At 43.8% G+C, this 22446-nt stretch overlaps 1 non-coding gene across 1 annotated transcript; it reads left to right on the plus strand.

Moving 5' to 3' along the window:
* The first annotated feature begins 3524 nt into the window (after positions 1-3524).
* On the plus strand, positions 3525-3597 carry Trnak-cuu. The gene has a single exon. It is a non-coding gene; the product is annotated as a tRNA-Lys (tRNA).
* The last annotated feature ends 18849 nt before the right edge of the window (positions 3598-22446 follow it).

Below are 22446 nucleotides of genomic sequence, written 5' to 3' on the forward strand. Positions count from 1 at the left end.
AGGCTAAGGTCCCTGAGTGGAAGGAGATGTGGAAGGAGCGAGTCTGGACTCGGTGCAGACAACCTTGGAAGGAATACTTAAAAGTGCACTAGGGCACGGGTGCCCAAGGCGGAAAACAGCTCCATTCGCCCTCCTCTGAGTGACACCTCAGGAGAGGGCTGGGCATTGCCTGTGAGGAAAGCCTGGTATTTCTAGAGGAATAGAGGAGTTCAATGGCAAGTAACAGTGGAGGGCCATCTCTGCAGGGAGGGCGGGTCCATCAGTTGCTGCTTCTTCCCTAGATCCGAGTTGTGAGCAGGACTGGCCACTAGAAAGAAGTGAGCGCTGTTTCCCAAGCGCCAACACTGAAGATGGAGAGAGAAAAGCCAGTGTGCCAATAGGGCTCCAGGGAAGTGGGCAGGGTGGGGTTGGACTGAGGAAGTGGGGCCGCCCACCTCAAACCTGAAATATCTGAGACAAAGTGGGCAAGCCAAGGTCACACAAAGCAAAATCTCATTCACGAGAGCCTCAAACTGGGTACAACTCAGCTGTCTACAGGGGATGCATTCACTATGGATTGTAACGTGAAATAGTATTTAGCAATAAAAAGTCAAATGATTAGACTGTTTTGCCCTATATTACTATTACTATTAATTACTATTACTATTGTGGTAATAAGTATAATAAGTATAATAAGTAGAAAGATGAGCTGGACGTGGGTGTAATTGGAAAGTGAAAGCCTCTATAGAGATGGCTATTGACAGCCTGGGTGGGGAAAGGATGGCAGATATTCCGCTAGGAGTCACAGTAGATTTGGAGTCCCATAGTTTGAACAGGATAGCAGTACCTATGTGGCTTTGTATACTGTTTGATGCATCCACTCATACATCTCAAAATCTCTGGAGCAGGGTACTAAGTTCCTCTCAGAGCCATTGAAAGGCTGTCGGAGATGATCCCTGCAATACAACGCTATCCAGTACACACCCAATAAACACTCGCTTCCTCTCTCTGTGTTAAGCATTTAGAAGATTCTTTTAAACTGTGCAGAACACATTCAAATGATCCCATGTGAATGCATGTCTCGTGACGAACGGGCCATCTTCTAATTACCACCAACAAAGTAAAAACGCACACTATCTAAGCGGCTTAATAGGCCATCCCTGCTACATACCTCTTAGGAGAACCGAAATTCACAGTGTGTGTGGCCCAGCAGTGGTCCCTCTCAGAGAGTGAACCCCGGAATAGAAACAGCAAGTGGGTGGCTCTCGGTAACACTGCTTACTTGATAAATACGGCAAACTGTACAGATCAGCCACTGGCAGGGTGCTCGGCCCTCACAGCACCAAAATCAAACACGCACCTTATGTTCTTTCTGGAGTTTTATGATGCAATAAAAACTGAGACAGTGACCACTGAGTCAGTATACAATCCCAGCTTAACAGCGAGGCTCAAGCGCCACACCAGGACACCATTCGAAGCAAGAGAAGAAAGGGTAAACAAAAGTAACGTAACTACTGTCTGTTTTAGATTCAAATACATATCACCGTCATCATCTCGAAAGACAAAAGTCACAGTACTGAAAATGCTCCCAGATCCCACAAGAAACAGGTAACAGGCAATAAAAGAACAATAACAATAACAAAAACAGGAAACCAAATAGAAGATAATGTCCCTAAATCCAGACATGTCTAGAGTTACAAGAATTATAAACCCCTATGCATGCCAAAGACAGACACAGTTGCATCCCAAGACTCAATACTCTTCTCTAGAAAATAAAGCCGGTAGCTGGAAAGACTGCAAGAATAAAGCCCTGAGCAATCACCCAGCTCTAGTACACACACAGAAAATACTGCCACAATGATCACATAGCCTGGGCCATTCACCGTACCCCGGGCATAAAATGAAGCTTAATATTTAATGAATTAAGGCTGGGTCGTGGTGCACAGCTTTAATCCCAGAACTCAGGAGCCAGGGGCAGGCGGATCTCGGTGAGTTTGAGGTCAGCCTGGTCTACAAGAGCTAGTTCAGGACAGCCAGGGAAACCCTGTCTTGAAGAAAACAAAACAAAAAAATAAATTAATTAAAGTCATACCTATTATGGCCTCTGACTATAACAAAACTAAGCTAGAAATAATTAAAAGATAATGAAAATGCTTAACTTAAAACAGTTGAAGATTAAACAGTATATTTCTAAATAATCCAACATTCAAAGCAAGATTCTCAAGAGCATTTTTTAAGTTTCTAAATAAAAAAAGAAAATACATTAAAAAGTATAAAACTCATGCCTCAAAAGCAGCGCTAGATGCATGTGAGCAAAAGCGGTCTGGGAGAAGGCTCAGTGGTCAAAGGCTGGAGCACTGCTTGGCAGTTAGGAGCACCGTTCGGCAGTTAGGAGCACCGCTCGGCAGTTAGGAGCACACACTGCTTTCCCAGCCACCTGAGTTCAGTTCCCAGCACTTGATCAGGAGACTCACAACCACCTGTAACTCCAGATCTTGAAGACCTGGCACTTCTTCTGGTTTCCATAGACACACAAGACTACTACATATTAACTTCATTTGTTTTAAATTCGTTAATCCAACATTAAATTCATTGTATCATTTTGAATAAGCTTATTTGGTGTTTATAACAGTGTTATGAAATTTGAGCAAGGTGCAATTGCATATATGCATGAAAATGCCACACAAAAACTAATTATTTTACACATAATGCAGAAAATTAAATAATAAAAAGATTCTATAAATGTCAAGTCCAAATGCAGAATTGGGTATAACATGATAATGTGCACCTGACCTTGACAGTTGTGGTTCCATGCCTAGTGTTAAGAAGCAGCTCACAAACTTTACTTGCTATTCGTTCATCTTAGACAAACTTGAGCATAAGCCTATTTTATCATAAGGTTGGCTGTCTAGAAACATTTACAGAGCTGCTTTCTTAAAATATGACTAGCCACATCAAATTGGATCTTATGATCAATACTCTTCATAACAAAGAGTCTGAGCTGAGTTACTAAACATCAGTCTCCTTCAGTCTACTAGATCATCCTTGCTGTGTCTAATCTCCAAGAATTGTCTTTTTATTTCTAGACATCCACGATACAAATGGGCAGAAGCTCCCAGTTAGAACTGACTGTCTCCATTAGTATGTCTACTATACCATGACTTATTGAACTTTAGAGCTGGAATTTAGAAAATTTGACAATATTTTTTTAAATATAGAGTTTTCTAATTTTATACAGAATACAATATTGGGCTCTTAGCCCTTTGTTTTCTCTTCTTGTGAGAATATTGTGTTTGAAAAGAATTATTATTTCAACATTATTATTGTTGAAAAGGATCTAGATAGTATCAATTCCAAACCCTTTTGCTGTAGGAGGTTCTTCTGTCTATGTGTTCCTTTTATTGGTTGAATATAAAAACTGCCTTGGCCTTTTGATAGGGTAGCACTTAAGTAGGCAGAGTAGACAGAACAGAATGCTGGGAAGAAGAGCAGAGAGAGAGCCACCATGGAGTTGCCAGGTCAGACATGCTGAATCTTTCCTGGGTGCCTGGCTAGCTCAGTCGGTAGAGCATGAGACTCTTAATCTCAGGGTCGTGGGTTCGAGCCCCACATTGGACACCAATCTGTAACATGAGGAGCAGGGCAGCTGGAATGAAAAGCAAGCCTGCTCCTCCTGTTACACCCTTTGCTCATTAATTCATTTGTTTAACAAAAATTCAATGTTGATTATGTGACAGGCAAGATTTCTCTCATAGAGCTAGCCACCTACCATAGAGAAAAGAGGAAACAAGACAGCCTTAGTAATTAATGCTTTGACAGATCATAATAGGCATTTGGAAGGAAGAACCTGGCGAGTTCTTAAAAATAACAGGAGGAGGCTGCTGTCGAGGGAGTGGTCTGTAGGGACCTCCAGCAGGTAATATCTGAGCTGAGGCCTCAGAGGGGAGTGTGAGAAAGCTATGCAGAAATGAAGGAATGGGATACAGACGGTGTGCCTGAAGGCAGGAAAGAGCTCAGTATGTCTTAGCATAGACAGGCCAATGTGTTCAGGGAGCCACGAGAGGAAACACGATGTCTAATGGTGTCCAAGAAGTACAGGAGCCAAATAGGGCATAGCTGCATAGGTTGACTGAGTTCAATCACATTGAGGTAAGCGAGTCATTAGTTAAGCCATAGAAGAGACACACCTTTTATAATTTTGTCTGTGTGGGGATGTGTACACATGAGTGCACACTCTTTCAAAGTATCTGACACCAGAAGAGGGCATCAGACACTCTGGAGCTAGATTACTGGCAGTTGTGAGACCCCTGATTGGGTGATGGGAACGTTTCTCAACACAGCAGCTGGTAGAGGATATTTATGTGCTCTGATCAGACCTGTTTGTGATGGAGACAAACACCTGAGAGACCAGTGTAAAGGAAAGATGGATATTTGGCCCAGTCTTCAGGGGTTTCAGTTAGTTCCCGGTCAACGGAAAACTCCTGCTATGGACCTGAGGTGGCAGAGAACAGCCCGATGCAGAGGCATGTTCCCCAGTGCCTCACCTCACGTAAAGAGAACGCATGTTTCAGTGGCCTTCCTCCTCCTCCTGGGTTCCCATCTCCCCCTCTTAGGTAATCTTCTATGGAAATGTCCTCATAGATACAACTAGGGGCATTAGTTACTAATCTCAAAGGCGTTTCTCAATCCAACCCAATCCAATCAAAATTAAGGAGAAAGTGGTGACATCAGACAGAGTAGACACAAAGATAGGTACAGAGTTCTCTAGAAAGAGGCAAGGGATCTTTTCTTATTAGTTTATTTTTATTTTGTGTGCATTAGTGTTTTACCATGGGCTTGAGATGCTCAGCAGCTAAGAACACTGACTGCTCTTCCAGAGGCAAGGGATCTTTAATCATAGGGGAAGCTGGAGAAAATGGCCATGTGAGCATGCTAAGCCCTATCAGGTTCCTACCAGGCAATTGCCTAGGGTGAGACTTTTCGAAGCCTACCTAGACAGGCTCAGCTTTTCCAGTCTGACACTTCCTGTCACTGCGCTGTTGGCAGGCCAGCTGGGGCAGTGAGCAAGGGCTCCAACAGGACCTGAATGAGAAGGGAATTCACATTCAAGGAAATGTGTAACCCCAGCCATCTCCCTGTGCATGCGTCATTCGTGAATGAAGAAACTCACTTCATACTATTAACAGCACAGTGCGATTAGACTGCGTTCTCTGGTACTCAACTTCATATGGAAAAGCAAAAAACCCAGGATAGCCAAACAAGCCTGTACAGTAAAAGAACTCTGGAGGCATCACAATCCCTGACTTCAAACTCTACTACAGAGCTACAGTACTGAAAAAAAAAAACTGGTATTGGCATAAAAACAGAAAGGAGGACCAATGGAACCAAATCGAAGAACCGGATATTAATCCACACATCTTCAATCATCTGATTTTTGACAAAGTAAAACATATCAAATGGAAAAAAGAAAGCATCTTTAACAAATGATGCTGGCATAACTGGATATCAACATGTAGAAGAATGAAAATAGATCCATATCTATCACCATGCACAAAACTCAAGTCCAAATGGATCAAAGACCTCACATAAAGCCAGTCACAGTGAACCTTATAGAAGAAAAAGTGGGAAGTACATTTGAATACATTGGCACAGGAGACAACTTCCTAAGTATAACCCCAGCAGCACAGACACTGGGAGACACAATTAATAAATGGGACCTCCTGAAACTCAAAAGCTTCTATAAAGCAAAGGACATGGTCAACAAGACAAAACGACAGCCTACAGAACAGGAAAACATCTTCACCAACCCCACATCTTTCAGAGGTCTGATCTCCAAAATATACAAAGGACTCAAGAAATTGGTCATCAAAAGAACAAATAATTCAATTTAAAAAAAATGGAGTACAGACCTAAACAGAGAACTCTCAACAGAGGAATCTCAAATGGCTGAAAAACACTTAAGGAAATGTTCAACATCCTTAGTCATCAGAGAAATGCATCAGAGAAATGCAAATTAAAACAACTCTTAGGTTCCATCTTGACCTGTAAGAATGACCAAGATCAAAAACACTGATGACAACTTATGCTGGAGAGGTTGTGGGGAAAAGGGAACACGTCTGCATTGCTCGTAGGAGTGCAAGCTGGTACAACCTTTTGGATGTCAGTGTGGCGATTTCTCAGAAAATTAGGAAACAACCTTCCTCAAGACCCAGTAATACCACTTTTGGGTATATATCCAAAGGATGCTCAATTATGCCACAAGGACATGTGCTCAACTATGTTCATAGCAGCATTGTTTGTCATAGCCAGAACCTGGAAACAACCTAAATGCCCCTTGACTGAAGAATGGATAAGGAAAATGTGGTACATTTGCATAATGATGTACTACGCAGCAGAAAAAAAATGACATCTTGAATTTTGTAGGCAAATGGATGGAGTTAGAAAACATCATTTTGAGTGACGTAACCCAGACACAAAAATATAATATAATTATATTTTAAATTATAATTAAAATATAATAATTATCACATGTGCTCACTCATAAGTGGTTTTTAAACATAAAGCAAAGAAAACCAGCCTACAAACCACAATCCCAGAGAACTTAGACAACAATGCAGACACTAAGAGAGATTTACATAGATCTAATCTACATGGGAAGTGGAAAGTAGAAAAAGACAAGATCTCCTGAGTAAATTGGGAGCATGGGGACCTTGGGAGAGGGTTGAAGGGGAGAGGAGAGGCAAGGAGGGGAGCAGAGAAAAATGTAGAGCTCAACAAAAATCAATAAAATTTTAAAAAAGACTGCGTTCTCTAGCCTAACATTGTTTAATGAGAGAAGACCGTGCATAGTTTAACCTGCAGCAAGCTCAACTAATGAAGTCAACAGCAACGCACTAAGAATAAAAATGGCCAATTCCAAATACACCCGTGTGTGTCGTGAGTTGGGTTGTCTGAGAACCCTGCCCTAGACAAACGCCAAAACAGAAGTTCCCTTTTACAGACAAGATTCACATCATAATAGAGAGGAAGAAAGGGCTACTGCCACCTGGACTGGCAGGTCTTTAGATGCCGGAAGGATAATCCCTTCAGGTAGTGATTAAACTCCTCTGCCCTCACTCCCAGGTGGACAGTCCCACTGAGGGAATACAAAGCCAGCGTCAAACGGACCTGCTCCATTCCAGGTTGCAAACAGCTGAGCAGGGTGTGGCCGGAGCTGGATAACCAAGTACATGCGCAAGGACCCAGAGCTGCAGGGACGCACAGTGAATACTGGAACGAGCTGAGCCTTCCTGGACAATTCTGCAAACTCAGACTTCCGATACCCCTCCAGACTCAGACAAGCTCCTTTAAGAACGTGGTGGAGGGCGGGGAGAGAGTTCAGCTGGTTAACCGCTTGCCATACAAACGTGAGAACCTGGGTTCTATCCCTGGCATTCATGTTAAAAAAAAAAAAAAAAAAAAAACCGCGGGGGGGGGGGGGGGGGTAGGTGTGGTGGCATGCGCCTATAATCCTAGTGTTGGGGACTTGATAACAGGGGAACAGGGGACTCCCTCCGTCTGATGAGCCAATCCAGCCTAATTGGCAGGTCCTAGGCCCCAGTGAGACACTGTCTTTAAAACAAAATGTCTGTCTCCTGGAAAACAACTCATGCACACAAAGGTGGGAGGAGAGAAAGCGTGTTTTCACTGCAGAGATTAGAAATTCTGAGTCACTTTTATTGGAGAGAGGTGGGATTTTTCTACTAAATTGAAAATAGACATTCCTTTGCAAGTTTCATAGGAGGGGGAATGTTCCTGTATGTGCAGGTACACATGTACGTGCAAGTATGTAAGCAGCATGTGTGTGCATTTTCTATGTGGAATCCAGAGGACAACTGCCAAGTATCAGTTCATCAGTCCATCTTGTTTCTGAGACAGCATCTCTCATTGGCCTGGACTATGCCCATTGGGTTAGACTGGGGACAGCGAGCCCTAAGGATCTCCTGTCTCTGTCTCCCTGGCACTGCTATCACGGGCACATGTTGCCATGCTCAAGTATTCCTTGTCTTAACATAGGTACTGGGGATCAGACTTGGGTGCTCACGATTATAAGACAAGTACTTTACCAGCTTAGCCATCTCCCCTGCCTTCAACACACACACACACACACACACACATGCACACACTCACATGCACACACACATACACACACATGCACACACACATGCACGCACACACACACACACACACCGCCTTGAGAATAGACAATTCCATTTTAGGGTATAGTAACAGAGTGGTAATAATGCCTGTAATCAATTCTTTTCATTTATGAACCATATCAAATCACTTAGAAAGAGTCATCAAGAAATTCCTCTAATCACCCAGCATGCTTCCAGAGGCACACCCTTGATAGCAGGCACACACCATGAATCACTGAGCAGAGCAAGTGTCTCAGAAAACATACGCACAAGACTCAAGATGAAACACCATCCCGCAGCAGGGCAATCCGAAAAGCATCTGGTGCTGGCTTCAGAGCTGGAGCTAACACTAAACACAGACTCTGAGTCACCATGCTACTCTGGTTGAAGGAAGTCCGTGTGTTCTTAGACACATCAGCCTGCCAAGACCCATCCCTGAGTGGGGCTGAGAATAGCGTTTGGCTGCAAATCTCACATACTCTTCTTAGGTGGATTGTTCAACTCCACTTAAGACTACTTTTCATAGTCTGTTTGTGGTTGGGTTGCAGTTTTTCCTTGATAAATATTATTCAAAAATGATACCTCACCAATAGTCTGCTCATGTGCCCCTCTCCAAGAGTCCCTGTCAATTTCTTTCTTACACAAACTAAAAGCATGCGGTGCAGCATGAATAATAAAAACCCAGAACAGATATAGGTATTCAACCTGAAGATTCGCAAAACCACCCGCCACTGAGAGACCTTTTACCGGTACCAAATCTTTAGACTGAAGGGGCGAGATCCTGTCTCCAAGACAGAGACTGTCTCCACGAGTCCCCAGACTCCACACTTCTCTGAGTTCTTCTCTCTTCCTCTTTATACTCCTCTCTCCACCCAGCCATATTGCCCCAGTCTCCACCTCCCAAGTGCTGGGATTAAAGACGAGTGATCCCAAGTGCTGGAATCACCTTTGTGTGAGCTGTTTCTCTTCTAGACAGATTCAATCTTGTGAAGCCCAGTGTAGCCCCGAACTCACAGAGATCGTCTGCCTCTCTCTTTCTCTGTCCTGCGATTAAAGGTGTGTGTCACCACTCCCTAACCTGTATGGCTGACTAGTATGGCTGTTTTGCTTTATTTATTAAAACACAAATAATATACCAGTATAATAGTTGAGGGGTCTGGAAAAGCCATTTCCCCTTGGGTAAACTTACCATGGCCTTAGACTTGTGCCCTTAAATATATAGTTTGGTCAATGTCACGGATCCTTTCCGTGTGTGATGGTGACTCATGTCCGTCCTTCTTTCCTTGAACTTTTGATGCAGATAAAGGAAGATGTGATGGAGAGGACAGGTTTAAGAACAAGAGAAAACATTTGAAAAACATGGTTCACTCAGACACTGCTTGCTCTAGAAAGCAGAAAGAGTGAAGTCAGAAGACAAACAGATTCAAGACAGCTACTCCTTGTCTTATAATGGTGACTTACAATGGACTCCATGTCAGTGAGTCCATCATAAATAAAAAATATCTTAAGTCAAAAGTGCACTTGATACGCCTAACCTAACCATCATCCCAGCCTAGCTGAATCTGCCTTAGACTCGCTCAAAATGTTTATTTCTATCACTCAACAGTGGATAAAATCATTTAACGTAAGATCATGTGGGAAAATCTCATTTAATTCATCACACACTGCACTGAATGAAAAACAAACATGCTGCCTATTGTATGTCACCATTAATATACAGATAAAGCCACATTGAAGCTGAAGAATATTTGAAGCATTGAACAAAAATTAAATGTTAGATACAGGAGAAGCAACAGTGACAGGATGTAGCAGTGGAGTTTGGTACTTTTGTGGCTGACTGAAAGAGGTGGTCAGAGATTATATTCAGCCCCAAAACAGATCAAAATCAGAATAAAATATGAATTATGGTTTTTATTGAAGACCTATCTTCTCATACCAGCACCCATCAAAATAATAATAATTGGAGCCATCATTAAATCAGGAGCCATCTACACAGCAGTGAATAGAGAGAGGAGTGGATTCAAGACAAGTAGGTTGTGATATTGACCATGGTCCTGAGAAATGGTTATGTTATTGCTAGGCCTTGCTCCTTCCCCAGGGCTGAGATGCTAGTCCCTTGTATAACTAACTCCCTTCTGGATTTTAGGCCAAATGAGAAATGAGGTGGAGGCAGGAGAAAATGAGGGAAGACAAGAGTGGAAAAGATGGGCAGAGGTGTTTGAGAGATCTAGTCTCTCCAATTGCAAAAGAGAATGATGTGGGGTATGCTGTGAATATGTTTATCACCATTGATTAATAAAGAAGCTGCTTTGGCCTATGGCTGGGCAGAATAGAGGTAAGAAGGAAAACTAAACAGAATTCAGGGAGAAATGAGGCAGAGTCATGGAGACACCAGGTTGCTGCTGAAGGCGAAAGATGCCAGAACATTTCCAGTAAGCCACAGCCCTGTGGCAATACACAGATCAATAGAAATGGGTTAATTTAAGAATAAGAGCTAGCTAGGAATATAACTGAGCATTGGCCAAACAGTCTTGTAATTAATATAGTTTTGTGTGATTATTCGGGTCTGAATGGTGGGAAAGCGCAGTCTCCATTTACAAGAGAAATAAGAACAATTTGCTAAGCGTTTTCAACTAAATAAAATTGTAATTAACAAGAAAATATCACCAGTCACACATAAACTAGATCCTTGAAGATGCTAAGAAATTATGGCCGTACAGCACAGCCATGTGGGAGTGCTGAGGTGGTGAGCAGAGCTCAAGAGCTGGGAACAGAAATGTTTGTGTGAGCTGAGTTCAGCAGCATTCTTACCCCATTCCTCAGCATCTTCTCAGGAGATCTAAGCCATTCCCATGGTTTCAGCATCTCATCCCTCAGCATCTCTTCAGGAGATCTAAGCAATTCCCATGGTTTCAGCATCTCATCCCTCAGCATCTCTTCAGGAGATCTAAGCCACTCCCATGGTTTCAGCATCTCATCCCTCAGCATCTCCTCAGGAGATCTAAGCCACTCCCATGGTTTCAGCATCTCATCCCTCAGCATCTCCTCAGGAGATCTAATCCTTCCCTATGGTTTCAGTGTCATTCAATTCTGGTGACACCAACTCTGCTTCCATGAATAATCTCTCCTTTGAATTCCAGAGCATAGAAACCAACTACATATCTCTCACCTCCTTGTATATAGTTCCTAAGTTGAGTCCTCCTGTCTACATGCCCATGGGGAGTGAACAGTTGACATGACAAAAAATAGTGGAACTTGAAGGACTGGGGTGATAACTCAGCCCAAAAATGTTTTTCACAAAAGCAGGAGGACCTGATGCCTGGTTCCCAGCATCATTGTGAGAAAAGTCAGACATGGTGACACCTATAATCCTAGCGCTGAGAAGCCAAAGACAGGAGAATCCCTAGGGCTTGCTGGGAACCCAGCCTAGCCTAATTGACTAATTCCAGGTGCCAACGAGAGACCCTGTCTCAAAAAACAAGCTCTCAAAGAACAACACTGAAATTAACATCTCAATATGCATATACACATACATGCAAAATATGAAGCTAAATATAATACCAGGAAGCATAAAGCATTCTCTTAACAATGAGGGAAGATTTTACCTAAATAGGAAACTTAGACATGCAACATGGTAGATGCACCTAGAGAAAACAGTGGAAGGAGAGAACAAGCCTCACATGGGGACAGTTCTTACTGGTGGTAATCACAATACAAAGCAACTCTTTTCCAAATATCTATAGAAAGGACCAGTGGGCAGATGGCTGCCTTTGCAGTGATGGCTACAGCCACAACGACACTGCCAAATAAGGAGGGCAACTAAGATTCTCAAATCTAAAAGTCACAAGACTGAAGGGAAAAGGGAAGGAAACTCGGATACTATAAATGTAGGGAAACAATATGAAGTCAAGAGTTCAGAGCCCCAGATTTCTAGAGCCAGGACTGGATATGAAGGATGGAGAATGCAAAAGTGTCGCTTTTGACAACAGGAGGTCAATGGACACTTCCTAAGCTTTAGAGGTAGCAAAAGTCAAAGCTGTGAACCAAGTTGAAAAAGCTGTGTTCTTTCCTTGGTGGAGGCACTAGGACAGCTTAGGAAGAAACTTGTCGTTTGGAATGCATAACTAACATTGTCATGTTGCCCTAGAGAGATTCATAAATGCCACCTTAGTATCATTTTGCACCTAAATTTCCTTCTGATGAAGCCAGGCTCCCTTGAGCCTCAGATGGATGCCCAAGTGATACAAGATTGCCCATGGGTTTCAGAATATGGTGCCTAAAGGGATCTGAAGATCAACCAAACCAAAGATAATCCTGAACAATGAAATATAGTGGGCACATATTTTAACAACGTCTAGGAACCTTCTAGTAATACAGTGAATACAAAGCAAGGCATGAAACTGCACCCACCCACACACACATTCCAGAAGTTTTACTACCAACAAAAACCAAGAAAGGAGGAGGGGAAATAGACCTTTGGAACAAGGGTTGAACGCCTTTTGCAATATGTCAGGCACATAGAATTTACTGAGTCACAAATTCTGGTCAGTGTTTCACCCCTTCTCCCCCCACCCACTTTCCAGATTGTTCTATTTTATAACTATTTGTCCACTGACGATGAGTGACTCCTGCTGTTTAGCCACACTGACTCCCTCATGAAGAGCTGCGTTTTGAGTCAGAAGATATCTTCAACACTGAGATTTACAAAGAACTTAATAAATACAGACGTCAATAGATGGGCTCAGAATACTCTCTATTCTGAGCATTCTCTTCTTTATGTACTTGCAAATTATACCCCAGCTTGCAAAGCATCTCAATGAGCAGGGTGTAAATCTCCTCAGAACCTGAGCACCTTGGAGACGCTTTCATCTGAAGCCATTAGTGAGGGCGGTTAAACACTGCCTTCCTCACAGGCAGGCTCTGTCTTTGCAGGGTGTGGAAACTGGGTGTGGAAAAGACTGAGTTACCTGAGGGTTACAACAGATGACTGACATAAAGAATTCCAAATAGAGTCCAGACACAGGCTTTCCATGAGTCTAGCGGTGGACAGGATCTAGTGTGGTGTGAGCCAGAGTGCTCGGGAGCATCCTCTTCCAGGGAAACAGGCTGTTTTGTGGTATGCAGGCTCATGAGTGAGTCAGAATTGGCCTCATTGCTTCACTTTTGAAACCGCTACTTGGCACCATCACAGTGACAAACCAATGGCCCAAAATGCAATTAGCTATTATACATCCTCATTAAGCAGCAGCCTGGTTGCCCCCGGCATCCATGTGAGATGCAGTAAATGTGGCATGCCTCGCCGTGCAGCAGGTCCCTCGCGGTGCAGCAGGTCCCTCGCGGTGCAGCAGGTCCCAGTTTGGATGAGATGAAAAAAAGCTCACGTTACACAGGGAAATTTCTGTACACTCTAAAAACTATTTTTTAAAAAAATCACCTGCCAAATTATAGAGATGTTTTATAGCATAATATAAATGTGGTGTCTAAGAGGTTCTGGGCTCCCTCTGGAACTGTGTGATATTTTAATAATATTTATCATTTTTCTCCTTTAGTTAGAAAGAAGGGTCAGGAATGCACAACATATAAATTGGTTTCTGTGGCCTCTGATTTTAAAAAAAGGTAGTGTATTACATCATTTTCGTGACTCTTGGATTCCGACAAGCCATTATCAGCTCTCCAACATCTCCCGGGGGCATAAAACAGCAGCGTGGCAATGCTTAGCCACCCTGTCCTTCCTAACTCAAGCCCTAAGAAGAGGAAAACAGATTTTATCACCTGTCTGCAAGCTCAGAGCCAGAACCAGGGTGACAATGGCTCAGTCCTCATAACTCAGCAAGAGGGCTCTATTTATTCAAAGAAGCCAGAGTTAAGAAACCTAAATGACAGAAAGATCAGAACTGTCACCCCCTGCCCTGCCTCCCCTCTCCAGGCAGGCTCTAATCACCAGCAGTGACATCTATCAGTTTCCTTAGTGGTCAGCAGAGAGACTTAACATTGCTTTCCACGATAGGCTGTTTGCAAGGGCTTTGGCTGTAGAATGGGATGTGCGCGGCTGAGAGCAGAGGGAGACAGAGCATGCTGACAACCTCCTTTAAGGCCCTCCCTATCTATCTTCGCTGTTTTCCTACTGCTGTGGCAAATGATTCCTTTTATAAGTTGACTTGGTCACGGTGCTTTCATTGAGGCTTGCTTACAGTTTCAGAGTGTGAATCCGCGACCATCATGGTAGGGAACACGGCAGTAAACAGGCAGACCTGGCATTGGAGAAGTAGCTGAGAACTCACATCTGGCTCATAAGCACAAGGCAGAGGTTGGGGGAGGACTTTTTAAACCTCAAATATCTCCCCCAATGCCACACCTCCCCTAACAAGAACACACCCCTTAATCCTTCCCAAACAGTTCTACAAACTGCAGAACAAGCATTCAAATATGTGAGCCTATGGAGGCCATTCCTTTAGGAAGCACCACACTCTCTGTCTCGGTGTTTCTCTCTGTAATTTTGTCATCCCTGTCCACTCTGACTCTGTGCCAGGGCGTGAGGCATCCTTACTCAATGGGACCGTATCCCATATGACAATGAAAAGTTTTTTTAAAAAAAGTTAAGAATTGGGGGAAGTCCAGTTAAATGCTTGCCTAACATGCACGAGGTCCTAGGTTCAATTCCCAGCACCCACATAAACCAGAGTTAAGGTCACAGGACTGAAATCCCACCACTTTGGAGGTGAATACAGGGTGATGAGAAGCTCAAGATCATTTTAAGCTGTATGGAGGATCTGAGACCAGCCTTGGATATGTGAGACTCTGTATCGTGTGTGTGTGTGTGTGTGTGTGTGTGTGTGTGTTCATGCCAAGACTGTAAAGGTGACTACTGTGTATTTCACTCAGGGAAGCAGAGGAAATAGGAGGTAATAAAGGAGATGATGATTTTGTAGAAAAATACAGTTAGAGAGAAGGCACACTCTAGTGTTGACCACACAGTGGGTGATTAGTGCTATATGTCCAAATTATACATACTATATACATACTATGAAAATAACAGAAATTACAGAACTTTAAACAGGAGACATACTTTAGACCATGATAGATAAAAGAACTGCTTTCAGACAATGGATATGCTAATTACTGATTTAACCTTTACCCATTGCAAATATGTACCAAAACATCACAGGGTAGCCTATAAATATGTACAGTTATTTTTAGGTTAAAATATATTTTAAGCCAACTGCAATGGCACACAGCTTTAATTCCAGCACTTGGGAGGCAGAGGTTGGTGTGTCTCTGTGAGTTCAAAGCCAGCCAGAGTTATGTAGTGAGACCATGTCTCAAAAATAAAAGGGTTAAATAGGTAGATAGATAGATGATAGATAGATAGATAGATAGATAGATAGATAGATAGATAGATAGATAGATAGATAGTCATGAAAAATAACATCTGAGCATTCTCTTCTCCCGCTGAGAGTGTCATAAGATCATGTACAGGCTAGCCTAAGAACATGCCTGAACTTCTCTAAAGAAGAATGTGTGAGACTCTGAATAAAATACACCCATGGTGAGCTAAGCAACCCAGTTGGTACCACTCTGAACTGGCCAACCTTTGCCTGACTCACCAGCTGAGCAACTTCACAACTGTGCTCAGCTGGGAGTGGCTTAGACTGCCCCAGTCAGAAGATCTCTCCAACCAACCCATGGATGCAAGGCAAAGAGCAAATGGCCATTTGCTGGGTCACCATCCCTCCTTAAAGCAGATGTTGAACAAAATCTAAGATAATCATTTGCAAAGACTGAATGGCTGTGTCTGTCTGAGGCACCCACACTTTTGGAGACATCGTATATAAGATGATGCTATCACTCAAGATAATGCCACCCACTGGCCCTGAGCTCTGCAGTGTTCCCACAAGCAAGGAGACACAGCACTGTCTCATTGCTGCTTCCCAGAACGGACTGCAGAAGAGCCCCAAAAGTCATCTATATGTACACACCTGATGTTTTCCAGAATGGACTGCAGAAGAACCCCAAAAGTCACCTGTATGTACGCACCTGATGTTTTCCAGAATGGACTGCAAAAGAACCCCAAAAGTCATCTGTGTGTGTATGCGCCTGATGTTTTTCAGAATGGACTGCAAAAGAGCCCCAAAAGTCATCTGTGCCTAAGCACCTGATGTGACAAAGGACTTCACATCTTGCCCATGTTGTTACAGGCTGAGGAGATGACTGAGCTGGAAATGGTGTTGATGAGGTGACAGTCCTGGAGACTGAAGTTTAGACAGGGCTGAGAACTGGAAAAGGCCGGATGGGTTCCTGTCTGGAGTCTCCTCTCCTGGTCTGCTGGAAAGGGGTCCAAACCAGTACAGATCAAAGCTCCACAGTGCACAAGTCAAGTGCAGAATCAGAAGAAGCCATCAACTGGGCTTCATTAAATAGGACCCTGCAAAATCTCAAAGCAAAATGTCAAATAAAATGTGCCCCACGTGGCTGGTGAGGTGGCTTCAGCAGGGAAAGTGAGTTCAGTCCCCAGGGCCCACAGAAAGGTGGAGGGAGAGGAGCAATCCACAGCACTGGTCTCCGACCGCTCCGTGTGTGCCATGGTGTGTGTACTCACACACATGCACCACATACGTGCACACACACTAAGAAGATAAAAACACAGTATTTCTAAAGTACCAGTGTGGCTGGGAGAGATGGATCAGCAGCTAAAAGCACGCACTGCACTTGCAGAGAGCTTAGGTTTGGTTTGAAGGAACCCCCACCGAGGGCCTCCCAACCTTCCTGTAACTCTAGTTCCGGGGGACCCAGTGCCCTCCGGCCTTCACACGCCTGTGTGCACATAGACTCACAAAGACATTCAAAGGCATGAATAAATAAGTTAAACAAGAACCTGGAAAGAGGACCAGTGGGCAAGATTGCTTGCTGCACAAGCATGAAGACTTAAATTTCAATGCCCAGAATCCACGTATAAAGTAAAAGCAAAACCACACATGCTTGTAGCCGTAGTACTGTGTGGGGCAGACAACCAGGCACGCCAGGGCCTCTAGCAGAGACCAGGGAAGTACATAGAGGCTTCTATGCACACGCAGCCCTCTCAGATCCCAGGGCGCTTTTCAAGCCCCAAATCAGCAGCACACCTCTTGCTTCTGCTCTTTAAGAGATGTTCTAAACAAAGTCCAGAGGGGAGAAAGAAAAGCCCTGGGAGACAAATGCAAAATCCTGGTCAAGGGCAAATGCTGTAACCAAAAGAAGAAAACCTGGATTTCACCCAGGGCAATCTCTGGGACCTTTCTGAGCTCTAAGCTGAGGAATTCCAGTACCATAGCGTGATGGGAAGGAAATAATGTAACGTGCGATCCAAACCACAGATCTGAGTACAGCTATCCATTCTGAGCTGACTCAATAGATACAGACATATACACACAGGTACGCATGTGTGTGCGGGCGCAAACACACACACACACACACACACACACACACACACACACACACACACACCTCTACAGAGGATTTACGATGAGGCTAAGAAAGCTCTATCAGGGGCCAGGTCTATGGCTATGCCACCTTGAACGAACCCAATCTCACCTATCTGGGGTGAGTCAGAAAAGAATATGGGGAACAAAGGTGCCAGGCAGGACACAAGGGAACACACAGACAGATGTGATTTAATCCCTCTCACTAACAGGGAGCTCTTAGGACAACCCTGTCTCCTTCACCTACACTGTCTCAAGCCATTCAGAGGAATGATTCCCTTGTATTTCATTGAAGTCTGTGTCCACTGGCAACAGCAGATTGGATCGCTCTCCGAAGGTTGCTGTGGAAGACAGCCATTAAAACTCTTCTTAAGTCTTCATCTCTGACATTTCCTTTCCGATTAGGCTCAAACCAAAGCAATTTCTGCCCAGCCTTCTGGACACAAAATTCAAGGTGTTCTTCAGAGGAGGCCTAAAAGGCAGGCAAGCCCCGCCAATGCCTCACACTCGATTTCTTTACACCCTTCCACCATTCTCTACATCGCTGAGCCCCTTGGAAAACTGAGCTTGAAATGAAATTTAAAGTGCTTGAGCCTTTAAATTAAAGAAGCTTTGAGAACTCCGTTACCATTATTACTCATTGTCGGAACAGCTGGCTGTTGTTGTGTCAACTAAGAGCTGTGCTGTGCACTCCCCGGCCACTGTCACTGCCTAGAGAGGGCACACATCCACATGTGGAGAAGCTTGAACCTTCCCTCTGAAGGTTCACATTCACGACAAACTGACAGTATTTTGACCAGAGAAAAGAATGTTAGCATCCATATATGCGTTCATGGAATCGTTCAAAGTTTAAATTCAAAAGAGTGGGAGATGGCTGAGATTTAAACGCCTTCTTCAGGGGAGAGAGAGGCATGAGAGACTATAGTGGGTTGCACAGGGAGTCACCACCTTGTAGAGGAAGGCTTGAGCCAGAGAGAACAGTACTCTGGGACCCAGTCCTCCAGGTTCTGTCTACGGCATTGAATTTTTAGTCTCTTCCTCTGTGGCCTTAGTCCTCCCTGGCTACGGGGGTCTCAGCAGGCAGGTTAAAGACAGCTCTTTGGCAAATGTAGTCTTTGGGTAGACAAGGAAACTTCAGAGAATAACCCCTTCCTGAGCTACTGGAGAAAGAAATCATGGCCTGTAAATGGAGACTGAGCTTTCATTTCCCAGCTCCCAGTCCCTAATAATCACATAAAACCATATGAATTACAAGCTTAGCCAATGGCTCAGGCATCTTCCTAGTTAGCTCTTACATATTAAATTAACCCAGGTGCCTTTCACCATGGATTTTGAGACAAGGTCTTCCTTTGGTCTGAAGCTCACTGGTGAGGCTAAGCAAGCAGCTCAGTGAGCCTCAGGGATTCACCTGTCTCCACTTTCCCTGCTGGAGTCAGAAGCACATACCAGTGCCTGGCTTTTGAATGAGGGTTCTGAGGGTTTCATGCTTACATGAGAAATACTTTACTGACTGAGCTATCTAACCACTAGTAGGTTACTTTTAAGTGTAAATAGACCAACACCTCTGCAGGACCTATAATAATAAAGCATATCCTCCTTTGAAGGCATAAGTCACAAACAATCCCACACCAGTTTGGAATTATGATTAAGAGAATGGTTATTTATTTAAAGGGGAAAAACTTACAGATCATGGTCCCAGCCAACAGCCCTCTGTGCAATCAGGAAGGGAGCCTAGTCACCGGAAGCAGAGCCGGAAGCCAGAGCATGAGTGAAGGGAAGTGGCCACATTTTTTAAGAGAGAGACCACGCCCCAATGGGCTGGTATCTCAGTGGCTATTGGCTGAAGGAGCAGAAGGAGCTCCCGCAACACTCCTTTAGTACTGCTATGATTAATTTGAATTTTTCATCATCATAATAAGCAAAACGATCCTTGACAGCATTCTAAATGAAATTCATGAATAGTCCTAACTACACACATTATCATTCATAGAATTATTCTATAAAATATCAAGTGCCTGCTGAATGCCAGGCTATGAGAAGAAGGTTCATGCCCCTAAGCAGAGCTGGTTGACACCGGAAGGTGCCTGAATAAAGCGTGGGGTTGGAGTGGGTGGGTGGGTGGGAGTCTGCACAAAGCTGCTAGGGCATTTAGAAAGGCTCCACCACCATGGAGAATGAGAGGAGGTTTTTCAGAGCTCAGGAAGCTCAACTTGTGTAGAGCGGTAGAGTTGTGGGAAAGGGATGGTGTGATTTCCTCCTATGTGACTAGACAACATTTGTGTCAGAGAGACTATAGATAGAATGCATCAAACAAAATGAAGCCAGGCTGGTGCGGGAGGTCCTTCTGTTTATGTATTGCTTTTATAGTTAATCGATAAAAAAAAAACTGCTTGGCCTGATAGGGCAGAACTTAGGTAGGCAGAGAAGACAGAACTGAATTCTGGGAGAAAAAAGGCAGAGTAAGAGAGCCATCATGGAGATGCCAGGTCAGACATGCTAAATCTTTCTCAGTAAGCCATGACCTCGTGGTGAACACAGATTAATAGAAATAGGTTAAATCAAGATGTGAGACTTAGCCAGTAGGAGGCTAGAGCCAATGGCCAAGCAGTGTTTTAATTAATACAGTTTCTATGTGATTATTTCAGGTGTAAGACAGCCAGGCAGCCAGGACAAACAAAGGGGCCCTGCTCTCTGTAATACCAGGCATGGTGCTGCACCCCTAGAATCCCAGCCCTACAGAGGAAGAAGCAAGAAGATTGCAGGGAGTTTGAAGCAACCCAGTCATACATAGTGATGGCATCCTGAACCCTAGAAGAAAGGGTGATGGGGTAGAGGAAGAGAGAGAATTCTAGAATCAGATTCCATTAGCTTGCACTCAGGAAATCTGGCATGATGAAGACACCACAAATCTTTAAGCCAACAACTAAAGCAGTCAACATTATGCCTTCACCTTACTAAGATCTTGCATCCCTGGACCACAATGAGGAAAGCAACATGGCAGGTAGAAGAGAAAGAAAACTGTCTTCATCCAGAGAAGAGGTAATAAGACCCTGGTAAGACAATGGCCTCATCTTGCGGAGAAGATATGAGATTGGACAAGAAGCTATTTCTGAGTAAGCCTGACAGGATTTAGAGACCAATAGAGAGGACACTGAGAAAAAAGGATGTGTTCTGGGGAGTTGATGGAGAAGGATGTGTTCCAGGGAGGTGATGGAGAAGGATGTGTTCTGGGGAGGTGATGGAGAAGGATGTGTTCTGGGGAGGTGATGGAGAAGGATGTGTTCTGGGAGGTGATGGAGAAGGATGTGTTCTGGGAGGTGATGGAGAAGGATGTGTTCTGGAAGGTGATGGAGAAGGATGTGTTCTGGAGCAGTGATGGAGAAGAATGTATTTCAGGGAGGTGATGGAGAAGGATGTGTTCTGGGCAGTGATGGAGAAGAATGTGTTCCAGGGAGGTGATGGAGAAGGATGTACTCCAGGGAGGTGATGGAGAAGAATGTGTTCTGGAGCAGTGATGGAGAAGAATGTATTCCAGGGAGGTGATGGAGAAGGATGTGTTCTGGAGCAGTGATGGAGAAGAATGTATTCCAGGGAGGTGATGGAGAAGGATGTGTTCTGGAGCAGTGATGGAGAAGAATGTGTTCCCGGGAGGTAATGGAGAAGGATGTGCTCTGAGCAGTGATAGAGAAGGATGTGTTCTGGAGCAGTGAGGGAGAAGAATGTTTTCTGGGGCAGTGATGGAAAAAGATGTATTCTGGGAGGTGAGGGAAAAGGATGTGTCTCAGACTAGTGCCCAAGATTTGATGACCAGTTTCTTTGGAAGATGAGAAAGAGATCCATTTTGAAGGAAGACTGGATCCACCTTTAGTTTGAAGTGACTAGAATACAAGGTAAGACATTTGGCATGAGGTTGCCAGTTTGGACCAGGAACTCAAGAGAGCAGAGTTGGATGTCAGTTCTGGAATCATTAACATGTGAGTCATACTTAGTACTATGGCAATAGACAGGATAGAAAGAGTTAAAAGTTGGAAGAAGGCCAATGGCCAGAGGAATATCAAGTTTGTCCTAGTTAACATATCATCATCCATAGCAAATGTTACATCTTGAGAATCCCAGCATTGATAATAAATTAGTAGTTCTCCAACCTGGGGGTCAGCAAGCAAATAGCAAAGGAGACTCTACAAGCATAGCAAAACATGAGAAGAAACCAGGTAGGAGAACAGCTTAGTCAGGTAATCTATAATAAACATATAAATTCTAAGCTAGCAAGCATCCCCAACAAAAATTTTTTACTAAAATGGGATCATTTAAAATAAAATCTGTTGTGGAATATTATTTTAAGGTTTGTTACTTTTGTTTACACTGCATTTGTTTAACTCTATGAAGCTGTGATATTTTGTGTCTATAACACATGATAGTCTGATAAGGAGCTGAATAGCCAGTAGTGAGGCAAGAGAAAGGATAGGTGGGGGAGGCAGGCAGAGAGGATAAACAGAAGGAGAAATCTGAACAAAGGAGGAATGATAGAATAAGGAGAGGAGGAAAGCAGGGGGCAGCCACCCAGCTACACAGGAGGCATAGAGAAAGAAGTAAAGAAATGGCATACAGGAATAGAAAAAGATAAAGCCCAGAGGCAAAAGATAGATGGCTAATGGAGGAGGGTCATCTGTCTATGTGCTACTTTCATTGGCTAATAAAGAAACTGCCTTGGCCCTTTAATAGGACAGAAAATTAGGTAGATGGAGGAGACAGAACAGAATTGTGAGAGAAAGAAAGCAGAGTCAAGCAGATGTCTCAGGCAGTAGCTATGCCTCTCCTCCCTGAGACCAGCACAG

Source organism: Arvicola amphibius, chromosome 13, assembly GCF_903992535.2.
Source record: "Arvicola amphibius chromosome 13, mArvAmp1.2, whole genome shotgun sequence".
In the NCBI taxonomy this organism is placed as follows: Eukaryota; Metazoa; Chordata; class Mammalia; order Rodentia; family Cricetidae; genus Arvicola; species Arvicola amphibius.